At 39.7% G+C, this 22,417-nt stretch overlaps 1 protein-coding gene across 6 annotated transcripts in view; it reads left to right on the top strand.

The window, feature by feature from the left end:
- The window catches only part of LOC139769039 (uncharacterized), a 173,289-nt gene that overhangs the window by 77,099 nt on the left and 73,773 nt on the right, over window positions 1-22,417 (top strand). For all 6 annotated transcript variants that reach the window (XM_071699787.1, XM_071699788.1, XM_071699790.1 and 3 more), the window contains one exon: window positions 6,263-6,346. The gene's annotated coding sequence lies outside the window, so the exon portion shown is untranslated. The remainder of the gene's footprint in view (window positions 1-6,262; window positions 6,347-22,417) is intronic.

Below are 22,417 nucleotides of genomic sequence, written 5' to 3' on the forward strand. Positions count from 1 at the left end.
CAACCATTAGCACAGTTTTCGTCACAAATCCGTCTCACTCTCATTCCCGCGAACAATGCCTCGCTTCTGTTTAGAATTAAGATGACATTCATCGCGTGAATGGAAACGAGTTGGTCTGCAGTTACTACAAATGTTCTAATCCGTTCTAATACTCTATTGTTAAATCAACTGTCATTCGAAATGGAACATTATTCTAACAGGATCTAGCTGAACCGAAACAAGTCTTTACATTCTCTTATTTATTATTATCTTTATATTATATATAAGTGTAAGAATAAACTGATATGATATGAGCTAAGTAATTTTGTTGAATTGCTAGATATTAATTAGTCACATACGCGCCTTCAGTATCGTTAAGACATCACGATAATCTTCAAAACGTGACAAATAATAAGTAATAATCTTAATTAGACGGCTTAGGAAACTAATGAGCAGTCCTTTATGAAGTATTTTTAAGAGGTATAGGTACTCGCTTAAACGACCAACCAGATTTCTCGCCTGTCACGTTAAGAGGATTCATACGCATTCGATCGATACATTTGCGGTAATCCTTCACGAAGCGATAATTGCTTCGCGCGCGCTCGCCGGAAGAAATTCGTGTCATGTTTGAATAGAGAAGACGGAGTGTCTCGATCGTGCGGGAAACCTGTCGCACCTGCCACCGAGGTCAGGGACGATCCTCAGTCGAGATAAACCTGAGAAGGTAGGCAAGCAAGCAAACTGGTTGGTTCGCTACTGCAATTTCCAGCACGACCAACGAGAAGGTCAGCGTACCTGCGAAAGCCAGCGATTTTCCCGCAGTATAAATATTAATTCTTTAATTCGTCAATCGTTGGCCACGTTATAACTATAAACTAGTTGCGCGATTAATGATGATCCGTTCGATTATTTCATAAGATTTTTATCGAGCTTCAAGTTACGCGGTTAATTTAAACTCCACTAAAAATACATTTCGTATTTGAATAAATAGATGCGCCGGTCATTTAAATACTCAAGGGCCTCGATTAAGGTGGCTACCCGATTATTTGTATTCTCAATTAACTAGTAGACCGAGAATAACCGTGAACGCCGTCGCGAAGAACTTGTTGCTAGAACTTCTTACGAAGGGGGATGCATATTCAAGGATCGTATATGTAGATCGCACAGCTTGGGTCCGGGAGAACTTTAATAAATCCCCGGACGACTTTGGTGTAAATTTACGGTGGCTGTGTATTTACGCGATGCGGAAAGCGAGTTCGCGCGCGAACAAAGGAACGAATATTAATCGTTAAGCGGCTACAAAATTTACGCGCAGTAGATTCGCGCGAGAGCGAGATGCGCGCGACGTGCCTTTGACACGCGGCGAGTTTACGCTCTCCTTTGACCCATATATAACCCTCCGTTCGATTAATGCCACGGCTCTTAATTACGCCGTTTAATCGGCATAATTAATCGCGCGACGGCCCCTTTTGCTCCTATTTGTTCGGTGCGCGACGTTAATGCGCCGTTCCGACGAATGATTGCTACAAACGCTGCGAAGTATTGGATCCTAATTTATGAGTTCACCATGTGTTATCGGCGATTATGCGAGGTTAGTCACTGCAATTGACGCACGAGTACTTGCTAAATGACAAAAAATAATGCTCTAAATTACAATATATGGCATTTCTAATGTTTCTAAGAAGTGCTGTATTTAGATTTGATTTCTTACGAATATAGTTTATACTATTTGAGTGGTATTCGACTTGTACTCTTCGATAGAAAGTTACTTTTACATTCTTTCACATTTCTTAGATATTTTTATTTTAATATAAATTATCTATGCAAATTTCGCGTAATGCATTTTTGCCAAAACACATTGGATTGTTATTTTTGATATCATGAGGTATCAGACTGTTATCGCTATACATTATACACAGGAATACTGTTATCTATTATGATAACAACGTAACCATAACGTCATCATAACTGGACAGAAAAGAAGAACCTCTGAATGAAAGACGCGTCATATTTATAAGAAAGTCAAGTTATTCTTGAAGATAATAAATTATTTACAGCGATGGCGTTTGAATAGGATCGAGAGATGAGTCGATTTGAAGTTAACAACTCGCTCGCTGTAGAGAAAGTAATCTGGTGTATTATTCGATTAAAAGTAATTGCTTCCTGGCGACCAGAAGGGTCAGTAGAAAGTTAAGGCGAGTGAAAATGAGTCAGTGAGCGCATTTTTTAATTTAAAATGCGATTTACTTCTCTGTCTTGATAATAGGTTGTCTCGGAGTGATTTGTTCTTTAGCGAATTGAGAGAAGCTATTTTTACTCAGCAAAAGTTGTTTGAACACTGTGTTTTGTTGTAACTTCCTAAAATTCAGCCTTAAATGTCTTTGTAATACTTCCAAATTCTTCTGATTAAGTAATAGACTTTGAAATAAACATCATAACAAGTTTAGTATCATATAGGACAAATGTGTGTAACATGATTTAAATTCACAGGTTACAAAGAAAACTCGAAGCAACAGAATAAGCAACAGAATAAATGGATCTTAACGATTTTATCTAATAATTTCGATAAGATATAGATAATCCCATGTCTATTTTTACCAGATTTGTAAGAACTTCTAATCGATCTGTACAATTTACTATGATTTTCAGTATCGAAAGAGATAACGCTGTTATCCATGTGCTTAAATTTCTTTTTTTTTTAAATAGCTACTGTATTATTATGTGACGTTTTTCTCTCTCTTCGTTCTATATTTATTTTATTTTATATACAGGAAGTATTATATAATTGAAATTGGATAAATTTAATGGTGCATGTCGGTCGACTACATAAATCAATTGTTACATAATTCTTAAATTGATCTTACATATACAACTAAAACGGATAGATGCGGGCGTGTCATTGTCGTTTCGCACGCACATATACGTGTTGCACTCGACAAAAGTCTCGCGAGATGAAGGCAGTCTTCTGCGATTTTATGTGCAACAGTTACTGCGCTCTGTCTCTACGCCGCCTCGCTTTCGCTTTCGCTTTCTCCTTCGCGTATACCATCTCGCAGTAACGTCTCACGGGCGATTCTCTTTTGCGAGAGAAAAAGAGATAGAACTGGCTGCGAGTTATAAGAGAGCAATGCCACATCAGGGCGCCACGCCTATACGCGTATCGGTAATTTAATAATAGACCAATGTCTATTACTGCGCACCCTATGACGGTTATTACGATACGAGCGATTGATGGATCGATTCGTATGTAATGTTTAAGTACAGAGTGTTACGAATGTTACGTTCGACAATGTGCTATTATCTAATAGCGCGATTTGTTCCACGCGACGATTTCGTATTTATCGGAAAACGTATAGCGGCCCACAATTCACTTAATGAATGTTGCATTAATATTCGCGCACGATTATTGCATCTGTTGTGCACATTTGCAAGCTATTAAATCCAAAATTATAATTTTTATTAATTTTTCGCATTTAGTGTTGGTATTAAAGATTTAGGTCTCTACAATTTAGAGGAAAAAGTCTTCACTTTAAGCGTCAGCGATTTGCGATCTGATTTAAAAATGAGTACGCGATTCCGGAAGCTCAGTTTATTATCACTGCGATTTCCGATCGGTAGCGATTGAAACCCGGCGGTGCTGATCGTCAAATAGCATCGATCTGATCGTTTACCGAATGATTTAGGGGATTCGTTACGAAGATCATCCTAGGATGTCGCCGAACTTTCTCCTTCTCTTCTCCTTCTCTTTCTTCTTCTCCTTCGTTTCTTCCTTTCCCTTCTTTTTCCCCTTTCCTTTTCTCTCTATCCTAAAAGTCGAAGAGAGACGGAGAGATAGATAGACAGAGAGAGGAATAGAGCTCGTAACGAAATTACTTGTTCTGAAACCTGGAGAAACCGGTTCTCAGAGTCGCGACTCTCGAGAGTCTCGCTCGTTTACCTCGGTTTCCACTCTCGGGCATGAGCACACTAACGCAGGCAGATACCGAGATGCCCGTGTGAGGGATTAGAGACGGGTACGCCACGCCGTGCGCGCACACAATTTTCCGACTCCCGGAGGCAGCGACCTTGTCGCGCGCGCATAGCGAAAGAAAGAAGGCTCTCGGACCTCTTTTTCTCCGAACAAAGAAGCGCTACAGCATTCTCGAAAAACGTTTAAAATAGTTTTTGAAAGGGATTTGTGTTTTTCTACTTTTTAATTTAGCCAATGTTTTTTTTAATTTTCGTTCTACTTTGTCCGTAATATTTTTGGTACATTTGTATTGCGAGAAGCTAATGAACCAAAACTTTATGAAACATAGATAATTATCGGGTATCATTTATAGACATTAAAATGGCACAACTACCTGAATATTCCGCCAATCGCCTGAAGCTTCTATCTCTCTCTATATATACAACCGTAATAATATTATAATTATATGTGCGACTAATTGATTTAATTACGCCATATGCAATCGCGTTCTATATCGTGTGTGCAAGACAGTTGCTTTTCGAGAACGTATCGCTTTCTATCTCACAGATGTTAGTAAACATCTATCGCGACAGCAAGAAGCGTCTCAGACTGCGATTAGTTAACTGCGTTTATCCTTTGTTCAAGCTGGTACGCATTACAATTCATTATAATGAAGATAGTCTGCGAAGTAGACTGCCTTGAGGATAATGAGCCGATTATATACGGACCGTACGCGCAGCGTGACTGTCTTGGTCATAATGAATTCGATGGGAACGAAGAACGAGCGACGAAGCGAGCGAGCGAATGTGTGAACGAGTGAGCGATTTGCTCCTTTCCGGATGCTGTTGGCTGGTGGTACCGGCGTTGATGCATAAGCGCGAATGGAATTCGAGAGTAAGAAGCCGAGGGGAGACAGGAATGTCTGGAACGAGCGCGAAGACACGACTTACCGTTACGCATTTCTGCGAAAGAACGAAAATTGCCGTTTCATTTCTCAAACCTTTCCCTCGTAGAGAAAAAAAAAACCGCGATAATTCTTTGCTTTCAACGCGTCGCAAGATCAGTTCATAATCAGACAAATTAATTGGAAAGTGTGTTTTATCTCTTTTTATTTATAAATATATATATGAATTTTGTACAAAGATCGATTTTTGCTTCTTTTTTGATATCATCTCTAATTGGAGATCCATCAGCTTGTCGCAAACGAAAATATTTATTTATTTTGGAACGTGAAAGCTTTTCTTTCTTTTTTTAAACTGCTTTGTTTTGACACAGATGCATATGTTTTTTAATGCGTTAAAAGATTTGTCTCTTCACATTCGTTGCCGCAACGAATTTTTCGATATTGGACGGGGAAAAACGCAGGACGAAAAAAATAAATGCACTTGCGAATTGTCGACGCTAAATGCATTCGTCGCTCGATTCGGCGCACGTTCTCGTGAAGTGCGGTTGCAACTCTTTCGCGTTGAATTTTTTCACGTCGTTCGCCGACGCGTCCTCGCTTCATGAATATTCCGGCGTTCATTACGGTGACGCCGTGCCGTGCCATTGTTGCTTACCGGAACAGCCGTTGCTCATTCGCGCCCGAGCCACGAAATTTTGAAACCTCGACGGGAAACGCGAGTTCTTTCGCTTCCGAGTCCAAGTATAACGGTATTAGTATATTGCGATGGCTTAAACCGCATGAGAGATCTGATTGTTCTCAACCATATGTAATTGAATTGTTTTGTTCAAATAATATCGAATTATCATAATTATTCATTAATGGATCGAGAATCACATATCGCTGTTCAATGAAATTATATCCGGCAATAATATCCGGATATCGCTCCGTGGTAACAACGAAATACGTTAATTGCAATTTTAGCGTATTAAAGGCGGAAATACTCCGAACCTAATATAATTATCAGTACGAACGATTATCATTACTCGAACATGTGAGAACGCGATCGTTCGCGTGTCTTTAAATCGGGATTAACCTTTCGCGAAGTTTTGATGGATCACCTGGCATTACAAATTGCCGCTTAATCCATCAACCGAGTTCAGCAGTTGCGGCAATTATTTTAGCGTTCGCATGCGCCTCGGCTCTCGTTCGTGGACTTCAACCACGCTCGGAATTGCGTGCGCATGTACGCACGACACCCGACATACGTATTCGTTTCACGCTGCGCTGTTGACTTCCGATTCAAAACAATGCGTTCGAGTTTCGGGAAATAGAGTATCGCGGAAGGCGATTTTTAATGAAAATTTCTCAATATATTCATTCATGCAATTCTTCTCTTTTTACTTAAAAAGAATCGCGTCTTTAATGAATTTCTTTTTTTTTTCTTTCAGGTCTTAAATTCAATCCTGTGGGCCCCACATGTTATGGTATAGCCTGCACAACGATCGTTCGACGCATGGCACTGCGATGAGGAAGTAAGTATACAAGTTATTTTTCTCAGATTGCATAATCCTTCAAGTTTCCATTTTGATTGCCGGAGAGTTTACTCCTTAATATTCGCGTAATCCTCCGCGTTTTATTTTATTCTCTGCGCCAGCGGTTAAATCTTATTCAGCGAGAGACTGCGCGTTCGCAATTGATCACCTTGCGGATTCCGATCGTCGAAGCGTCGAACGACGATTAATAAACACACAATCGGCGCTTCAAGATGCCAACGAATGGGGCGTTTTTTCTCCCTTTTTTCCTAATTATGACGACAGTCATTTCCACGATTGCAATTACGATCGTGATCGTAAATCAGCGTCTCGGTGCACTATTCTTGTTTACCGCTGGTGGAGAGTTTGCGCCTCGGTCGTCTCGTATGACATAAACGTTATACGAGCGAATGCGGTAGTCTATTGTCATCGTATATATGCCCGGAGCACGCGATATAGTTACCCGTATGGTTATAGTCGGGCGTTATCATTGTCGATGCGCGTAATTGCCTTTACGGTTGCACGCATGATCCACGAGATTCCGCAGAGCCAGTCTCGCAGGATATCGCGTGCTCTAAAGTAGGTTAAAAAATCGTTAACGCGTCAAAGCGATTTTGTGGTATGCAAGCAAGAATGTTACATTCACAGCTGTCAATAATAGATTAAATTAAAAATAACACTACTTATTTCTCTCTATCTGTAATAGTTAAAAAGTCTGCCGTTAGATACGCGAGGTACTAATTAAATACGGTTCGAGAAATCATGAAATATCGTTCGTTCAAGGCCTTCTACATGCCTTGCATCCGGACGACATTATTATTAACGAAGAGAAGCGGCACGATGGCAAAACGGAGAAGAGGCCTTTGTTAACTCGAGCGTCGCGTTATCACTGTGCGATCATCGTTGCGACGAGTTACGACATAACGGCGTTTTAAAGCTCCTCTTCCGCTCTTCTTCCTCCTCTTTCCCGCTTCGCTCTTTTTTCCCCCTCGTTTTTCTCAACGCATTGTCTGGTGCATCTGCATCCGCACGACGCGCTCTTCTCTAGTAATCGTTAGTAAGAGAGACTGAATACCGAAAGAATTTTGCTGACAGGTGTACGCCAATTATATCTCGGTATAATTGTATTATCTCTTTTTTACTACTTGTATTGATTACCAATATTGAGAACATCAAATATTGACATACAATAGAAATGTTCATCAATTTTCGACAGTATCAGTTATATATTATTATATGTACCTATTAGAGTTTGTTTGAATGCTAATAATATCAAATCAATTTATTATGTATTTGATTTCTGATAAAAAAAGATTAATATACGCATATTAACAATGCGATTATATTAATTATGTATAAAATTTCAAGTTTTATATATTTATCTTTCTTTCTCTAATAACATCTTTTGTGAATATACATTAAGGAAACACCACAAATATGATTGATTTTACAACTTTTGTGAATAGATATTAAGGAAACACTACAAGTGTGATTGATTTTACAATATCGATTTGACAAGATCTAGTTAATGTAATAATAGTATTATAATATAATACCGAAGAGCATTATAATATATCTCACAAATCATATTATAACATAATACCACAATGTGTATAATATAATACTAAAATGTTATGTATATATACTGGTATTACCGAGTTTCTCGATCTCTGATTATAAATAATGTTGAAAATTAGACTTATGTAACTTTGCATGTATCTTGATTCTCGATATATCAAGTATATAAACATTGGTTATTATTATTACTTAGATTTCACTATTTATAGTAAAAGTTTAAAGACAGTGTAAGTTCTTACAAATATTTGTTACGAGTAAATTGTTCGACGCACAATACGGAATGACTCGTACCTTGCAATTTTCTCTACTTTGAGTTATCTCTACCGCGAAGAATCTTGTTGAATTTACTTCGCTCTTTTAAGTTCCCTGAAAATCTGGTGTTGCTTCAGGAAATCCAATACCTCAAAAGGAGAAACGCTTGTATAAAGCGTCCATTTACGTGAGCGTTTCTTCAGAGACAGAGAAAGGAAGAGACAGGACGATATGGTTCCGCCATAAATCATTCTTCTTCATCGCTACCGGAACTCTAAGCTTTCGACGAGAACGTATACAACAATCGTAGACAGCGTGATAGTTTTGGATAGGAGGGGTTAATCCATCACCCCCGGGGATCGAAAATAGTTGAATCTGGCATTGGCGATATGTATCGCGGGGCGAGAGATGAAGGGCGCTCCGCGGAATTGAATGCGAACGAAAGGGCGCGCGTCGGCCGGCAGAAATTGAAACGTCGCGCGGAAATTGAACGGCGGCATAGATGAACGAAACCTTTCCCCGGTCGTGCACTGCGATTCGGTCGTCGGCGGGTCCCGACGCGGAAATGGAAGCGTCGCCCGCTTGTAAACCGAAACCCTAAATCAGCCCGGCACTTTTCGCGAGAACGCGGTTCGAGGCCGCGCCGTTGAAAGATCGTATGGGATCTTGCAATTGTTCGCGTTCTTCCTTCACGTATTCACCGTCACGAAAAGAACGCTCGTTTTTTTCTTATACATTAATATAGGAGTATCTCAAAACCATTGTTGAACCAGGAAGTTCCTTTGACTACGGATTTTCTGGCTCATGTAAAATCGATTTTTTCTCAACGAGAATTTTTCTTTACTGAGGACGTATTCATAGTCCAGTTTTTGAATAACCGTGGTTTATGTTATGTACCAGTTAGTCAAAATTATATATGGGAAGAGATTTTGGAAAAATAAATCAAATACTCTCCAAAGAAAATCCTCGTCATAATATTTTCTTTAATATTTATGTTGACAAGAACGACGCTTAGCGCTTAAATTTGTTCTACATATTTTTATACAATCAGGTGAAATATTTTCTACTGTATTGAGATAATTTCATACCGTCGTGCGTTCGAGCGAATCTGGAAATCGGGAATCCGATTATGCGGCAAGACGACTTGCTGCTAGCGAATCGCACAATATAGATCTGGTACATTCCCATAAATGGATCTCGTGTCGCTCTCTCCATCCTTGCTTTGTGCGATTTTAGCCCGGAGACATCGCCTTATGTTACATTGAATTACCTCGATGCATGCAGTTGTGCGGCACGTGCTACCGAGAAGCAGACGGTGATACGTGTATTTATACGAGCACTTATCGCCGCGAGATTATGCCTCTCTAATCTCTATCGGAAGTATACATCGCCGCTGGATATACGTTCGTGTATCTTCATCGCGTGTAAGAAAACCTCTTGTCATAGCTATACCACTGTGGCGAACCTAACGCGTTAAATACTGTGTAAATTTTGATTAATTCTGTGAGAACCTAATTAATGATAATGCGATATCAGATTCAATTTAAAAAAATATGTAATCGTTTTCCTGTTTAGCCTTTTTCACACAGAACGTTGCTACAATTGGCGCAACATGACTTTTATGAATTTCTCGAAAAATATACTGTTTATCAATGTCTTAGCACTTTCGGAATCTAGAATTGATAGACTTTTTTAAATCAAACAAATAATGTGTAGATAGTAGTAGATAATAGTGTAGACTCAGGACTGTTTGATAGCGTGGCATTTATAAGTATGTTTAATAATGTAAAAGATTAAACATAAAGATTAAAAATAAATAACAGATTAAGATTAAAAATAAATTACATATTATTAAATTAATCAATAAAAATAGAATTTTGTATCTTTATTAACGTAACTTTATTAAAAATTAACGATAATCACGATAAACATATAAAATTACGATAAACACGTAATATCCAAATACGACGCGAAAAAACTCGACTGAAAAAAGGCTTAACAAATTCTAAGTTCTGGAAGTGCTAGGATTAATCATTCTTAATGTACATAATGTATTTGCTTATATAAGCTTTCTTATAGAAATTTTAAATGCTATTGATTACAGAAAATAGAAAAAACCGTTTTAGTAGCAAAACTGCTTTGATAGTAGAGTAGTGTTGCAAGAAATACTAAAACTTTTTTCATATGGATTTTAAATCAATTTTATTGTGTGAAAAAGGATTGATCTACTTTTTCTATCTGACGTGTATAACTTCATAAGTGGTACGTAAGTTCTTTATCGTACATCAATCAGAAATATATCAGTGTCATAGCTCAGGTCACGAGTTCTCGGTAGGATGGATACCAATTAAGAGGCAGCGCGTTTCCCGGGAAGCGCACGGATCTCCCCGCTTATCCTTCCCAGTTCCCACAGTTTCTCTCTTCCTCCTCCGTTCCTTCCAGTGCGGATCGCTGGCAGCCGCCGCTCTCGAGGTAAGTTATGCAGTCAAGGGAGGAACTCGTTTGAATTTAATGCTGGTCATTACTTATTGCGCGCAAAGAGACGACTCATCGTCGCTTCGATTCTTGTCTGTTCTTCGGCAGTCAATGACAAATCCGTAACGGTTTTCGTCAAGACATCACATCTCGGATCTTGTATGCATCGCGCTTCAAGAAAATGTGACTTCGAATTTGCAATTTCCACGAAGTTAGCGACAGTTGTAAAGTGTATCTCGCGCAGTTTGTGTGATTTTTCTGAATCGTATCCAAAAGACGCGACTGTATAGTAAAAATAAGAAGCTTTTCAGTTTTAGAAAGTATTTTTATTAAGATCTATTTATATCAGAATTATCTGCAGAATTTTTTTTCGAAATTTTGAAAACTAATTTTTTTCAGAGATAGACTAGTTAAAACATTTATCAGCTTTCGTCGCGTCGCAATCGCTCGATTTCATCATTTTGCGAAAAATCGTGACAAAAGGTCAGCCCAGAAATTTTGGAGAATAGCTTCCGCGAATTTTCAGGTCTCTGCAATATACTATATCTCGTTATCGCATACACTCTCGCCGCTTGGTCGTTTCTCTCCGACTCTGGTCGACCAATCTTCGTCCCGCCTTCCATCCGTGACAGGTCCGCAACAGTTTGCCACTTACAGCACCTTCCGCTCCCTCGGCTATAACCTTCTCTCATTAACGTCCGTTACTTCGCACTCGATTCTGCACCCGGAACCACCTCGCGCGGGCTTGCCCTTTCTCTCCCATTATTTCGCCGGCTTACGAGGCAAGGATGTACGAGGACGCCAACGCAGGAACGTTTCTTTTTATCGCGAAACGATGCGGCACTCGAGAAATACAGGATGATTCGTCGAGTAAGAAATCTTACGAACGGGGCTGTTTGAATAAAGAAAAAATGTCTGCAGGGAGTTCGTTGTTTTTGTTCTAATCTTCAATTTTTCATGTAAGATCAATAACTCGGGAGTATAATTAAGCTTGGAATAAAAGTTTTGTTGAAGTTGCCAAGTATCCTATATAGAGCCTGTAGTCGAGAGATTTTGCTCGACGAAAACATCCTGCATTGATCCGTAACAGTTTTATACGAGCTTCCAGGCATGCTTGCAACCTTGTTCCATAAACGTTCAGTAATGGCGGTATGTGTATGTGTACGTGTACATGTATATGTCTTCTTGATCATGCGTCACCACTCTTTCCCCGGCACAGCATGAACCAGTGTCCTATTGACCTACATACGATACATTTATTTCGAAGCGCGTGTCAACTCCTGGAAAACCACTAAATTGAATCTGATAGCGGGATATCGCATATAAAAATAATTCGGCCTGGTGGAACCTATCAGACTCAACTAATGTATAAAATCAATTCTGCATTTTTCCACTTCAACTCAGATTATTGAACGCATTTCATAAAAATTTATTATTTATATTTCTTTCATCATAGAAATTCTCAAGTGCTTTAATCTAAGGATGCTCAAGGCTCAAGGGGATCTCTTTTGATTTCTGAAGGTACTTTAGGTGATTCTTATCATATCTCTTAAATTTTTTTTTAGATTAGATTTAATTTACTCAAAAATTGCATTTAATAGACAGAAAGCCTATTATCGATACATAAATATTGGATTTAGTTAATAAAACAATTTATACAGTGCGGTTGCACTTTTTACTCTGCTATTTACTCCATATTTTGTAGTGTAATTTGAGACAGGTTTCCATTTCGTGTTTACATCCATATTACTTCAATTCTAAATACACGTATTACTTTTCAGTAAAATTACAAATATTTTTCATATCGTATTATTTCCAGTTCGTATAAAACGCGAATAAAGTTTGTTTATTTGTCGCCCGAAGGCAGCGAGCAGGAATGATTGGTATCGATCGTCTCGATTTGTGGCGGAAACGGGTTGTCGCCGGTCGACGCGGAGATGATTTACGATTATCGTTGTAACATGCGCTCGTAATAAGTCGCAATCGCCTCTTCCTCGGCGCACCTGCGTGCCGCCGCCGTCGCGCAACGGTTGCATCCTTACTGGGTCAGCACGCGCGCGTGCGATCGATATCTTCACCTTGCCGAGACAGGAGCGTGCACCGGCGATCTGACCTACTGACCCACAAGCAGCAGCAGGTCGCCGAGAACGAGGACACGGGGCCCGCGCGCTGAAAACCGGACTGGTGCGCGGTTAAATGGAATCGGGTGCGACGTGAGTGCGCTCGGTGATTGCCGATGATTGCGCTGATTGCTATTTCTATTTGCGTTTGCTGATAAATCGCCCTTAAGCGCTCCGAATAAGAGGGAAATCAAACACGTCAATAAACAAGTGAAGAGAAAAGATGTACAACAAAAGCTCTAAAATTGCAACAGTCTTAAATGCGAACTTATAAAATTACACGTACCTATATATAGGCTATTAACTACTTTACTATTTTAATTATCGATATGAATTTATCAGATAATTTCGAAAGGAGATTATACACGGGGGATGAAATATGTAATGAAACGCATAGCGGACAGATCGATGCAAAAGTGTCAGAGCGATAAAACGGTTGTAAATCACATTGAACGAGCCACATCGGCAGCGCGGGCTAATTAATCGCGATGCCAAGCGGGGAAATACAGCGGATGATTATTCTGGCCGATGGACCGGAGGCAAGAAGTGACTCCGGCATAGATCACCGGACCGGGGACCGACAGACCGGGTTCCGGTAGTGTATGCGGTTTGACGGACGGTTTGTCATCTACATTGACGACCACGGCTGGCGTATAGCTGATTCTGCGGTTAAGAACGTGACGCGGCGCGAGAGAATGGATCTACTCCGAGAATAACGCATTGCGGAAATGCTACAACCTTAGAATACCTATATATATATATATATATATATATATATATATATATATATATATATATATATTTAATTGCACGTACGTGTGAATCATACGAGAGAAATCTGACTGCTATGAACAGATTAGCTGTACCGTGATATCGATATTTTTTGTTATAAATATATTTAATTACAGATAACGTATTATTGATATTTTATAAACCGTGAATATTATTTTCGCAAAAATTGGAGATATTATATGTGCATTTTTTTTTATTATGAATGTGTGTAAGGTATATGTAATCATCACAAATTTTATAGGTACGATCGCTATTCTATAGGTGCAACGTTTTTGAAAAAATTTTGCGTTTTTATTTTTTTCTTTCTTCAGTTTAATATTTTTAGATAGTTCATCTGCATGTTCTTACTTATTTCTCAAAAAGTTAGAACTTATTAATAATATTTACAACTATGTTACATTGTATGGATTATTTTATTTAGATATATTATTTTTTAAATTTGCATTACCCTAAACGCTTATTTAAATGGTAAATTAGTGTCGACAATTGAAGCGTAAGAGTACCGCTCTCTGTGTTTCATTCTTAAGTGCTCGTTATGCAGTTTAATCTAATTACGATAGTTTTCCATGGGTGAGATCGTGTAGCCAGATGTACAGTGGATTAATTAGGTCTGGATTTAGGCTTAGATCGCATTAGCTTGAAAACGCGTTTGTCCCAACAGACATCGAAGTCATTGACACAGACCGCGAAACTTTCTCGACTCCATCCGCCGCGCGGAGTGAAAATTTTCTCGCGGTCGGAATTACGTTCTCCGCCGTTCCTCGTGATCTTTTATTATCATGGAGGGATACCGTTATCGTCGAACTGATGCCAGATAAAAGCGAAACAAGGAAAACTCACACGCTCGAAAATACGCGGCTTACTTGTAATTCACCGCTAAGGATGACTTGCCCATTACAGTCCTGTTTTATCGTTTCGGCTTTTACGGTTGTGAAAGTCAATTTCGTCCGAAACTTACGGTCTGTTTACGAGCGAATGTGTGTTGCGAGAGACTGGAGGGCCATTTTCATACGTATAAACACGTACACGTACGCACGTTCGCGACAATCGAAAATAATATACAGGAACTTCAGTTCTCGATAACTTTAACGTCACGAGCGAGAGTACGTTAAAACTCGCGGCGAGTAATAACCGAAAACCGAAATGCAGCTCTCTATAAAGCGCCGCTAATTCACGTTGCGTTTTAACGTTGGCTGAGTTGAATTCACGCGGAATATCATCGAAACAAAACTGAATATTGCTCGATTTGTATTTCGTATTTTTAAGCGAGAATAATAACCGATAACGAATATCCGACATACACACGGGCGCGCTCGCGAATATTACGGGACCGAGAGAATGCGAATCACGGAGTGGAATCGCGCGGAAAATCGTGCCGACTTTGCCCAGGCAATTCCATTACGGCCAGCACGTCAATTCGATCCTGTCCTTTTACGTGTTTCCTTGCTTTGCCCCCTATCTCTCTTTACTCCCTTCCTCTATCGCACGATTTCCACGCTTCGCGCGGGTGCGAGTTTTATGAATAGCGTATAAATGGTTTCGCTAATCGAACCGTAATCAAGGGTATTATAACGGGGTAGTAATTTTCAGCCTCCCATTGCGCGCCGTGCTCCACTCTGTTTTCATTCTTCAGTTCTCTCTCTCTCTCTCTCTTCCTCTCTCCCCCTCTCTTTCCCCTCTCCCTCTCCCTCCCTCTACCTCCCTCCCTCTCTCTCCGTTTTACGTGAAAGCGCAACATTGTTTTGTAGCGCAATATTATTTTCAGTAATTACTAGGAAAATGTAATTAAATCTGTTACCTTCGGACGATCTATCCGTGCGAAAATACGCGAGAATAATGGAGCTAGTGATCGTTTTAAGTCTGCTTTATTTACCGTCACTTCTGGTTGATATCGAAACAAAACAAAATGTATGAATTATTATTTCGCTTAAAATAATATTTGCATATTTTGAATATCGGAGAGAGGAAAGATTGTGGAGGAAAATTCCACGTAAAAGAGCCACTTTGATAACGCAAATATTCCCAAAAATCCTCGAACGTTTACACTCGTATTTATAGTCGCGTATTTCTGCCAAAGAAGGGCGAAACCAATCTTGAAACATGATACGTTAATCAATAGAGCTTAAGAATCAATTTAATATTATTTACATCATATTTGAAATTGCGATTTAATTGAAGAACTCGGATGAAGTTTGTCTTACGACACAGCCTGAATTTTATCTTTCGCAGTTCGATAATCAATTCTTGAGAAAAGTTCAGGTTAATAATTTTTTTATCTTATAACATTTTTCCGGAGACTTAAGAGGAGAATGGTTACATATGTACACAAAAATCTTGACTTAAAAATAGATTTTTAAAACATTAAAACTGTTATTTTTTATAGGAAGATAAACTACAATCTTTAAATACTAGTGTAATTATATATATGTTTACACAATACTAGTGTAATTATCTTTTTAATTAATTAATCAATTGTGTACAAACTATTATATTAAAAGAAACATTAAATAATTCGCCATGCAGTTAATATATATATTTGCTATTGGTAATATATATTTAGAATAATTATATATATAGAGGAAAGTCCCCTATTATGAGATAGGATCCTAATAAGAGATGGCGGAGTTTTTTCATGGTGGGATCAACAGATGGGGCCTATATAGGGCCTTTTAGCTTAACATATCTCATATTAGGATCCTGTCTTATAATAGGGCACTTTCCTCTCTCTCTCTCTCTCTCTCTCTCTCTCTCTCTCTCTCTATATATATATATATATATATATATATGTATATCAAAATCAGCAAATTCTTTCAATTGAGATTCGAGTAGCAATATATGTTTCCATTCGGAGATGCTCTCTCAATCGGATGAAATCAGTCATTATTTTAGACGACGGTAATCAGACTACAAGACAAAACACACAAAATGTGATATATATAATAGCTCATTTATTAAAGTGCAAGGAATAAGATGTTCGGCGTGATTTTGTTTTATGAAGCGTTAAACATTTCGAGCCGATAACAGTTCTGCTGGCGCGCGGCCTTGGTGTTTGTTATTGCGGCGTACGGCGCGCATGTTTACACAAGGTCGTCGCGCTGCGCGCTACCATTCTCGCAGTGAGACTCGAGCCGGCATTGCCGGCAAGTAGTGGCGCGAGCCACTCCATGTGTCGTGTACTGTTCCTTGAAATACGGTTGCGACAAGTGTTCGAAGATGACAAACGCCATCGTATTTCACGATTATTAAAGTAACTAAAAAACTACAAACTATTTTTTCGCGATAATTACGGATCGCGTTTAATGACATTTGGATTCTAATGCGCTTGAATCTTTTAAATTTATAACATATTCGCTGTTTTGCGAGTGGCAAAGTGGAATAATACACGAGTTACCGGATCAAGTCATTCGAGTTACGGGAAGCCGTGTATCGATCGTGTACCAATAACTAGTTTGAAATGGAAAAAAAGCATTCTATGTAGTTTTATCTCATAACACGTTAAATATTTGTGTCGGTGAGACTAGTTGGTGAGCAGCTTTGGCGTTTGTTGTAGCGCGCTTGTGCGTATACATAAGCAAGGCCACCAACGCGCCGCGTTATTATTCCGCGCGGCGAGACTCGAGTCGGCAGGTAACAGCGCGAGCCACTCCGTGCGTTATCTATCGAAATGTGATTGTTTCTTACGAACAATTAATGACAATTATATAGGCCGCGACTTGTAAATGTATTGGCTGTTTATCAAGTCAAGTATTCCGCGCGATTTATCTATTTTATTTAGTACAATTAAAGTACATGAAACTGGTATTGTATATGAAATGAGTCGATTCTAAATTGAGCGACGCTCTGTATGTTTAATTAACAAGTACGGTCACAACTAAGCCTGCGTTTTAATATTCGTCGCTTAAGTCTCAAGTTAGCACAGTCACTGTTTTTTACGAAATGGCTGCAGCAACAAAATCCGGAATAGAGCAGCAAATTAGCATCAAAAGAGCACTAAATTTCTGTGTATGTTTTATTTGATTGTGCTAAAGTGGCTGTGTCAGTTTAATAGACGTCTTAAATAAGCAAATTTTATTCTAATTTTTCATAGCCCGTTTCTATTGGTTTTATATTATTTGGAAGTTATTCTTTGGTTTTAATTAAATTTATTTAGTAAGATTTAATGAGATCCATTATATTCTCACTATTATGTAATATTGCGGAATTCATTCCACGAAAGTCGTACAATCATTTAAAGCGTTATGTTTCACATTAGTAATCCGTTTCTTTTCTTACAATTAACTGAGTATACTTTTAATTAATCTCGAATAAAAATGTATTTATCTAACTACGTCTCAAGATATGAAACTTTTCTAGATATCTCACGCTTTTTGATACAATTCCACCATTTCATGGTGTAATGATTATAAATTAATTTCTTTCTTTGTCTACACGCCGATACTCTTTTCAATTTAGGAAAATCTAACAATAAATCAAATTACATGGTTTAGTATCAATCTCAAATCACGATGCGATTATCCAAGATATTACAAATTGTAAACAATTTTTTTGTTTTCATCAACATTCGCTCTAGTAGCTAGTCAGCTTGCCAAAACGATTGTATAGAAATAGATTTCTCTCTCTCTCTCTCTCTCTCTCTCTCTCTCTCTCTCTCTCTCTCTCTCTCTCTCTCTCTCTCTCTCTCTCTCTCTCTCTCTCTCTCTCTCTCTCTCTCTCTCTCTCTCTCTCTCTCTCTCTCTCTCTCTCTCTCTCTCTCTCTCTCTCTCTCTCTCTCTCTCATTATTTTTCGAATTCAGTAAATATATCTCTCCGCTAGAACTACGGCTTCGCCGTGACGTTTTATCGACGTTGCTCCGTGCGTTTAACTTTATTTAGCGACTCGGAAGAAAATGGAGCGCGGAATACGATAGCTCGCCACATCCGGGAGCGAGGGCGGCGTACCGATCCCGGTATCGGGTCGCTGTATTGTAACGGGCGGTTTCGGAATTTACTATCGGCCGCCGCGATCGTCGAGATACGAGATTTTCCAATATTAATAAACGCTCGTCGAGAAAGTGTGTTCCGGGCAATGGAGCGCTCATTTCATACGTTATTAGCCGCGGTGGAAATTTCGAGGTGGGTATTACGCCCGAGGCTACCATTATCCCTGACAGTGATTATAGCACCGTAGTTTTTCGCGTGAACCCGATCAAGCTTTTACCGCGCATAGACGCCGGACGCATCCGAAAATTGGCGATTGATTCGGAACTCGAGCCGGATCTTCTTCAATTTGCTCGAACGATCGAGCAATCGAGCCGCCGCGCGCCGCGCCGGCAACGCGATCGTTAATCGTTAACCGATATACGAACTCTTACACGCACGTGGCGGATTTACGAGCTCTATTCGCGGGATGGGTCCCGGACAAGTTTTAAGCGTTCCCTTCGGGACGTGAGAGATCGTGCAGCTTCGGCCGGGGGATGCCGAGCTTGGTGAGCCCAGCTGCGCTTCTTGTCATCTTAAGGATGCTCCTACGGGAAAATCCTAGCGAGATACGACATAGATACGCGCGTTGGGCGGGTGCGGGATCAGCCCGTGCGCACGCGGCTGGAATAATATTAATCTTCGGGCAGAATAAAGGGAAGAACGTGCGAGGACGCCCCGGCCAGCCTTTCTCTCGTTTTTTCCCCCCTCGTCTATCGGTAAGATCAGAAAGGGCGTACACGACGATTTGGAAGATGTTCGAGACGCAGGAAAGAATATCGCTCCCGAGAGTGGTCCTGGAGATCGGAAGGGAGCGAGATATCGATCGGCTGATACGCAGCGCGTAACGCCAAAGATCCGTTATCCCGATGCGGAACGAATCGGCCGAGCCAATTGAGCACACGCGGTTATCTCGAGAACATGGTTATTGAAGGGTACCTTATGATTCTTGTGCTCGGCAATATTGAAATTTTCGGTGAAACTCGCGCGCGAGTTTCATGAGTGATCTCTGAATGGAAAACCCGTCTCTATTCTTCGTCAAAATTAAATTCTGCAGATGTTATTACATTGAGATTTCGAAGAGATATTCTTGGTCCCGAGATAATTGAATACTAAATGAGAAATTTGAGGATATGAGTCGTGAAAATGTCTCGATCTTATTGCTGATGGGAGCGGACGAGATGTTGAATTCTTGATGTTTGTATTACATCTGTGATGTTCTAGAAAGAGGAATAAGTACATTTCCATCGGAGTTTTGACTTAATTTTGTATGAAAAATATATCAAGAGAGACATCTATATATATGTATATAAACTAGGATGCTTATCTGTGTTTCCTATTAACTCTTAAATAACCCTTTGACCGATCTGGACCAAATTTTGCATAGTTAGTCTCTAGACCCCTGTGGAAAACATAGACTACCATGAAACTGGACACCCCTTCCCCCTGATTTCATCCCTTTGACACTTTGTGATAATCCCAGATAACGTCGGGTAGTTCAATTAGTCTTTAATAACTATAAAAATGCTATACACACTTTAATTTTTTGTAATACTTTATATATTTTGAAAATTTTTTCTCGCGGAGACTTATTATCAGTAATTTAGAAGCGGCAGTTTTAATCCGAGTGACGTGATTGCGAATACCAACGTCACATTGACACAAACAAATCGAATTATACGCCTTCTCGTTGTTCCAAGTACTTTTCCGGCCTCTTCCCGAGTACTTTCGCAATCGAGAATGAGAGTTCTCTCGTTCTTGTCCCGTGAGATGAGAACGCGCCACGGGACGGGCTTATTAAAATACCAATCTGAGGGAATGCAGGACCGCTGGCCACTAGCCAGCTCTCGAAATAATGCCGATTTGTAACGGGCGCCGTGCGTTGAGCTCTCGGCTTACGACTACCAACTGTAGTAGCGAAACCGACCGCAAAACCGACCGCAATGGAATAACGAAGCTTGCCTTGCTCGTTATTCCGCCGGATATGTCGCGCGTTTTATGGCCTCACAAGACGCGAATCTTATTTGCATTTAGCTGAATTTTTGTTAACGTTAAACGCTTTATGTAGCTAGGTTAAATTGGTTTAGTGAAAATGTAGTGAGTATGTTAGGACTTTCGACATCGTTGATCTCGACAAAATATACGCAAGTTCTTTTTCTTTCTTTCAAGAACAGAAACGCTTTTATTTACGCTTGATATCGCGGGCGAAAAACGATCAACATCGTGTAGGTTTTCTCTCTTTTTTTTTTTGAACCGCGTGTTTAAAAGGCACGAGAATTCGCGGCGAGTAGAGTATTCGATCCTCGACGGCCACAGAAGGCCCGTAAATCGTGGTCGCGTGAATTCGCGCGGCGGTTCTCGTTCCTCGTAATCGCTGTCGCGCTTTTATCCGCGGGAAAACGGTGCCGTTGCGACGCGCCGTGAATGCGGCCGGCGCTGCGGAACGGGAAAGGAGAGACACGAGAAGCGGAAGGAGGATAGGAAAACAAAGGGAAACGCCGCAGCCGCTAGTTCGAGCCTGGAAAACCAGCTAGAGAGAGAAAGAGGTGAGGGAGGGTCGAAGGGAAATAGGAGGAGACACTGGCGGAATTCATACGAACTGGGGAGGGTACGCGTTTTACATTATGCGAAAATTCCGGAGTCTATTCTCGCACGAGTAAATCCCGGAACTCGATATCGGCGGCGAATCAAAGCCGACAGACTTGAGAGAAAGAGAGAGAAAGTACAAGAGAAAAAGAGAATGAAAGAGAGAACGAAAACGTTTGACGACTCGGGCAAATGATGGAATTTACGATAATCTTTTCCGACGTGGCTGATGGTTGATTATTATCCTGCAGACTGCAGGTGGCCGTACGTGCGCGCATTAATTTAGTTTTATCTGCCGATGTGCATAAATTGCGCGGATTTCCTCGTTCATCGTGAGTTTCTCGCGATTCAAGAGCCACTTTATTTTTCCTTTGCCGTATTCTTTTTCGTTACACTTTATACATGGAATTATATCTCAAAGAAAAAGAGGATGTTGGGAAATAGAGAGAAAGCGATCTACAGTGATTTAAATACATCACGGTGATTTAAATACATTTTTGAATTAAAGGTGATGCGAGTAGAGGAGATTAAAAAGGAGTTAAGTTTAATTTTTTAAATATAAAAATAAAAAATTCTGACATTGATATCGATAATAATATATGTTTTCAAGCTTTAGCGACTGCGATGTCGCTCGGAATTCGAGCTAAAAGCATTTGCTCGCGTTGATTTAACACGCGCCGATTTCCTGGCATCGCGTGCCGCTTTGCACACGTAAGCGTTAATAATTCTTGTTATTGATGTATCGCGTGACATTATGCTTGTGCCTTATGGTATGCAACGCGCGGGGAGTCCCGATGGATTTATCTGCATCAGGGGAATTTTTATAATGTTTCGAGGTTTGGAGATAAGAGCGGTATTTACATCTTCGATTGTGTCTCGACTATCGAAGCGCTTGGTCGTCGTGACATTATAGATGTCTTATCGAAGATGTTTGACGTGTACTTAATTTAGCGAGCTATAAATACATCTTGCGATAATACATACAAGATGTTACAAAATAATTGTGAAATTTTATTTTTTTAATATATTTTTTCTTAAATTTTTATATTTGATATAAAATATAGGTTTCTATATTTGGTAATTTTTAAGGATATAATTTCCTGTTGGAAACGTGGAATCTTTTAGTTTTTTTTTTTAAACGGAAATTGAACATTAGACAATGTCGACCACGATAGAACAGAAAATAGTTGACACTGATTCGTTCATGGAGATCAACTTATTGTTAGAGCGCAGAAATGATTTAATAATTTGATTTTTGCACTTTCCGTGAACGTTCCGTACAGTCGCAAACAAAAACTTCATACGGAAGTAC

This window comes from Temnothorax nylanderi, unplaced genomic scaffold, assembly GCF_030848795.1.
Source record: "Temnothorax nylanderi isolate EJ_2023f unplaced genomic scaffold, tnyl_v1.0 TNYL_tig0019_pilon, whole genome shotgun sequence".
NCBI lineage: Eukaryota > Metazoa > Arthropoda > Insecta > Hymenoptera > Formicidae > Temnothorax > Temnothorax nylanderi.